This window comes from Poecilia latipinna, unplaced genomic scaffold (genome assembly GCF_001443285.1).
Source record: "Poecilia latipinna isolate Pla-1442-1.1 unplaced genomic scaffold, P_latipinna-1.0 Scaffold513, whole genome shotgun sequence".
Classification (NCBI taxonomy): Eukaryota; Metazoa; Chordata; class Actinopteri; order Cyprinodontiformes; family Poeciliidae; genus Poecilia; species Poecilia latipinna.
In genome coordinates this window covers 247450-253644 of record NW_015113129.1, presented here as the reverse complement: position 1 = coordinate 253644, position 6195 = coordinate 247450, and positions in this window count along the sequence as shown.

Below are 6195 nucleotides of genomic sequence, written 5' to 3'. Positions count from 1 at the left end.
GTGAGAGTGTGTTATGAAACAGATAATCTGTGAAAAGATCGATCTCCTCCACTGCCTCCCTAAGCTAGCATTGCCATTTGAAGAACAGCACCAAAAACAACCAATCAGAGCCCTGGGGAAGGTCTTAGCACTGTCACTCCACGACATTTACTCGCTGTTATGTAAATGTGCTAATGGCAAAGAAACAACTTACAGTCAGCTGTCATAAGTGGCTATGCTAACTAGCCTGAGCATTCACAACAAGATCTGCTGTTGGGGGGAAAAACTGTAGTGGCATCAGACAGCAAGAGGGCCTGGGGTTGAGCAGCGCCACACGAGGTTGTGACTGACAGAGCTAAGACCCGCCTCCAGGCTCTGATTGGCTGTTTCTAGCTAGCACTGGGAGGAGCTCTATTTTTTCACAGATTATCTGTCTCATACCATGCTGTCAAGACATGGCGACAGCACCAACACATATGTAAAAACATAAATAAAGTTACATAATGCAGCTTTAATGTTCACTTATTCCCAACCTGTGTACTTTGTTTTAGGATTTAAAATCCACCTTAAGCAGTTTTAAAGCTTTGTATTTCTTTTTTACTGTTTGACAAAAACTAAATCTTACATTTTTCAACATAATACATTTGTGCTGAAATGTTTCACACTAAAACTATGAGCCAGAAACTGTCAGAAACAATCAGTGTAATGCCAGAAGCAGACAACGTGTGAAGCAGAAGTTGAACCCCAAAAGAAAAAGAAAAAAAAAAAAAAGAAACCCTAAAATATATGCATATATAAAAATGAAATAGGATGATTGATAGAGCTTAAGAAGCACACAGAAGGACAAAACAGAACAATGAGGAGCTCTTAGGCTATTCCAGTAATTAATATTCATAAATCAATTGGAATGGATTTTGGCTGCCCCTCTCCAGGCTCCATAGCAAAAAATACAAACTCACACTACAGGTACTTAAATGTGCTTCAGTGCCTTTTGGCCTGTAGGGGGCAATTTAGAAGCGCAGCACCACAGTAAGAAGAACCACTTGTGTGGATGTGTGTGTGTATGGTGACCCAAGTCTGTGATATTAGAAGCAGCCGAGTTGAATCCAGACTTAATTCAGTCCCTGCAACATGTAGATGAAAAATAACAAGCTGTGGTTTGGCTGATCCGGCCCACTAAACGAGAAATCATATAAATTAATGGATTTTAATCAACAAATTAATTGGTACCTCAATTTACATTTGGAAGTGAGGTTTCATGTACTGAGGATCTTTCCGTCTATGTCTGAAGGCTTTTGTTCCCGTCTTCAATGCTGCCATGCGGTGAAGATTAGTTTAGGTGGTTTTATTTAGTGTTTTCATCAAAAGACCAATGAAAAACTAAAAGGCCCCTATCTTAATCACACAAACGTAACTTTATGAAATGGAATTTGGGTCTCAGTTGGGGACGCGTTTCCTTTGATGAAAAAGAAACATGGGTGGGAGTTACTGTAAGGCAGCGCAGAAGCTCCGTGGTAGCTCTGCTGCAGCTGCAGGAACAAAGACACGATGATGAAAACGGAAGCAGTCAAAGAGATTCTTACCATGGTGCTCGGAGCTTCCTGCTGGGAAGCTTTGGGATTTCTTTTTTCCCTGCCAGCCTATATATCCCTGGTAAAGACGAACTAACAGAATTATGCATACGCATTACCTAGAAAATAAGCCCCGAGCACAGGACCTAGAGTTTGCCAAGTTATGTTAATCAAAATGTTTTGCCCCCCCCATCGCCCCAATATGCGGGAGCGAAGCCCGCCACCCTCCACAGACTGCTGATAAATCTGAATGAGGAAAGCATTAGTGCCGGCCTGAGCAAACTTATCTCCTCAACCGTAATCTTCGGATATCAATTTTTTTGCCCGGCCATTATGCAAAGCACCCAGGTGATTTCCCACTTCAGCTCACAAACTCCAGTTTGTTATGACGATATGAAGAGCGGCAAGCTGCGCCGCTCATATGGTGTAGAATGATTTGTCACAACTCCTCATAAGCAAACAGACTGTAACTGTAACAGATCTAACTGATCAGCTGCCAACACATTCACGCTTTTGGCTTGTCTGGTAAATGTGATGCAGAGAGCTACAAATAAGGAATTAGAAGCACAATGGTTGCTTTGCTCAAACAGAATTATGTTCAAAGTTTCTACTTTGTGTCCCTAATAAATGTAATAAAGAATTTGTGATTTATTATGCAAACTTAAACGAGGTTAGGAGGGAAATAAGCACATTTTCAAAGTGTTGGTTTTAATATCCGTCCACAGGAAGCGACTTCCAAAACACTTCAAAAGATGGAAATTTGCCCCATTTTATTATCTTATAACCTTAAACTTCACTGTAAGTCATGCATAATTGTGAAGAGGAAGAAAAATGGGTTTCGAATAATCGGAAAAGCGGGGCGCACATTTGTATTCAGGTCGTTTGTGTCAATATTTTGTCCAACCAAATACGGCTGTAAGTGTCTGGGGTCCATCTGCAGCTGCTTCCAACGGGCGAACCGTGTGGCTGCTTCTCTGCTTGATGCTCTCTCTGCCTGGTCTGACAGTTTAGTTGGGCGACCTGATATTGGTGTGTTTGCAGCCGTACGTTTGTGGAAGTTGGATCGAAGAATGGTTTTTAGGATGTCCATTAGCAACCAATGAATGTTTTAAAACTTCTCATCTCTCCTAATCTGTTTAATGAAGTCGTTTGTCCATTAATGTTCTTCTCAAGAAAACCTTTGAGGTATTCAGTGACTTGCATTCATACAGACATTAACAGATGAACCTGATTTAGTAGTGACTTCTGAGGTGAAATGGCTGTACAATGTTTTTCTAGAGGTATCGGAGTAGAGGGAAAGGATGCAAATTATGAATCCGTAGAATGTCATTTGTAAAAATTTAAACCATGTGTCATTGTCCTTCTCACTCACAATTATGCACTGCTTTGTGTTGTTTTCATAAAATCAAGAAAAAAATCAAAATAGCTTGTGTTTTAAACAGATCAGAGTCTGAAAAACATTTCAAGGGATGAGAATAGTTTTGCAACGCACTGCGTGTGTGTGTGTGTGTGTGTGTGTGTGTTATCGCACATTTATTCGTAAGCAAAGTTGTCCACTAAATAGAGTTTATCACAACAAATGATCTGAATGAGCACTTCATGCTTCACTTTAGCATTTCAGTATGATCAAAGAGCTGGAAAAAGTGCTGCTGCAGTGTTAAGCAAAATGCAATCGAGCAGATGTTCGCTTAGATCAGTTATTTAATTCTTTTTTTTTTTTTTTTTACATAAATGAATTTCATATTTCCTGTAATCAGGAAGTCTGTTTAAAGTCAGCGTGGAATCTTTACTGATCGACTGGAAATATATCAGCTGTGATGGGATTAACTCTAAATATCAGCAGATCTTTCACATCCTAACTGCTCTGTTGAAGTCTGATTGGCCAGCAGTGCAAACAGAAGACGGAAGAAGGGCAGACGAAACACAAATAACCAGAGAAATCGAATGCAAAGAGCGGAAAGTTGTATATTCTGCTTTTATTGAACAATCAAAAGATCTGTTATGTAAAAGAAAAGAGCAGTAAACTCATCTTTTTTCAGATGAGCACTAACATAATATAAGAGACTTTTTGTTCCGATTCAGAGCTTCTGTAGAACAGTTGCCTTTTTTTTTTTTGAATACATGATGGATAATACCTAAAGTGCTTGTTCAATCCACGGCCTTGGCTTAGACATTCCTAGTAATCATCTGTGCTCAGGATTCAGTTTTGATTCAAATAAAGGAATGTTTTTAATGCAGAATAAAACAAAAGCACAACAAGAGTCCACTAACATGTGACATGACTTGTTCAGCAGAGTGTGGTTTTATTCTCCCATACTACTACAGTAGTCACTGTATATCCACATAGACACTTTGCATCACATGTTGTAACTTGGATTTCATGCGTTACCAGTGTTTGCAGGTAAAGTTGCTCCTTTTTCAGCTTTACACTATGGAACAACACCGGTACAATCTGGCTGTGAACAGCAGCAGTTACAGGATTGCTACTAGCAGAGTTTTATTAAAGCAGAAATTGAGTCAGTAGCTTTGTAGGATACTGTAATGGCAACATAATTCAATACACTCAAGTATATAGAAAAATAACCTATAATTTCAATGTTATATCTTCTGTAATAAAAAGAAACCCCAAGTTAATCCTCACTGGTTCTGCCCAGCTGAGGGGAAAAAAAAATAAAAAATGGGCCGACGTGTTTTGCCTTTGTAAAACCCCAGAGAAACAGAGAGCCAAGGATTAAACTCAGTTGAACTTACAATAAGTTTTAAATGTTAAAGAAAAGGTTTTAAAAAAATCATATAAATGTCTTTAATAGACATTTTTAGACATTTTTTAATAAAATTTTTAATAGCTGTGCCACAGTGATTTTTGTTTAAATTCAACCTTTAAATTAACATCTAGATTATTCTGTGCCAATAACAGCTTAGATTATTTAAAGCCTTTTCCACATGGAGAATCACCAAATGTGGATCTGTAATCACTTCAGCAAATTCAGTTTGAGTGAAAGGTGCCAATGAAGTCTTGATTTAGGAGTATCTCGTGTTACTTTAACAAAAGCTTCCATTCCTCCTTATGCATAATTCCCAGCTTTACATATGTTAATTCTACATCCGTCCTCCTAAGGTATGCCAATGGAAATGCCAAGGTAGATTAAGAAAAGGATCAAACAAAGTCAGCAAATGTTCTGCGTCTCTGTTGGACTGATCCGTCCTTCCAGACACACAACTACGGAGAAACTCACGCTCGCTTTATGAATACATTCGGATGCGTTCTCTGAATGTGCGTGTCGGACACGAAGGGCTACCTTTTCCCTTCCATCTGGTGCAGAATCACAAAACCTGATGGTGTCGTGCTCAGCTTACTTTACAACTCGTCAAGGGATGGGATGAAACTGGCTTTATTTGTGTGTGCTGTGAAACATGGGAAAATCTCCCAACTGTCACAGTCGTGCAGTCACATATGCAAACTCGGTCGCACGTTCAAGCGTGTACCAGCTGTAAAGTCTGCGCCAGCTCCGAGGTTGGAAGTTTTCTTACTTGTATCACAGAAGCAGAAACTCAGCTGCTCGTTCCCCAGGGCAGGAGACTGATTCCCCCGCTTTATTTAATAATGCAAGAGGAGGAGACGAATTTTGATGGTTTTTTTTTTGTTTTTTTTTATTGTGGAAACAGGAAACAATTGACTTGCAGCAGCAGCGAAAAAACAGAGCGGCTAAGTTTGACTCGGTCTAAGATTAAAATCTTTTAAATCCACGACAAAAAACCCCCCATCTGAGCAAAGAAGCAAGTCCTTTTGAGCGAAGAGTGCTCAAAAGAGGAGAGGGCGCTCTAAAATCAGCCACACACACACACAGCTCTCTAACACACATGCATACAAACATAAACAAGTCTCCCAGAGCGGCACTGTCATCACTCCTCATTTCCTCCAAGGCCCACAAGAATCAGTCGAATCTGCCACACGAGTACGGAGGCAGCCGTGTTTACACAAAGCTGCAGAAACACACATCCTCATAATCTACTATCTCATCCCATTTTCCACGTGACTCATCCATTATCCCGCATTCTATACCTTCAGCAGTTTCTCACCCGTGACCATCTCCATCTCGGGCAACAAAAACTCAGCTGGAGCGTGAAGCCGTTTCCATGTGAGCGGTAATTAAAAATACTTAGAAACTTGAAGTGAAGTCCCGCTCTTTGCTCCAAATGTAGGCAAAGAAGAAGAAGAAGAAAAAACTTCCCAGCGAGCTTAATTAGCATGTTTCCAGGAACAGGGTGAAAGCTTTGACAGTTCAGCAAAAGTATTAAATCTATTCATAGTTTGTTAATGTCAGTGAAAGGGCCTGAGTGGTAACAGCAGAGTGTGAACAGGAGTCGTCCACACATCCGAGGAAAGTCTTATTCATAAGCCGTCGGCGCCGTTTACCGCATCTACATAAATATTGAGAAAACTAATGCAAATAATAATTTGATATTTCAGAAGTGCCAAAGGTTTAATTTTATAAGAGCCAATAAACAGTCAAAATATATATATTTTTTCCCCTGTCTTTGCTGAAGGCATTATAAACAAGCATGTCGATACGTGTATGTACTGGATATTTTTCTCCTGAAAAAGCAGCATAAAGTTAATTGAACAAGCAAATGAAGGACCTTC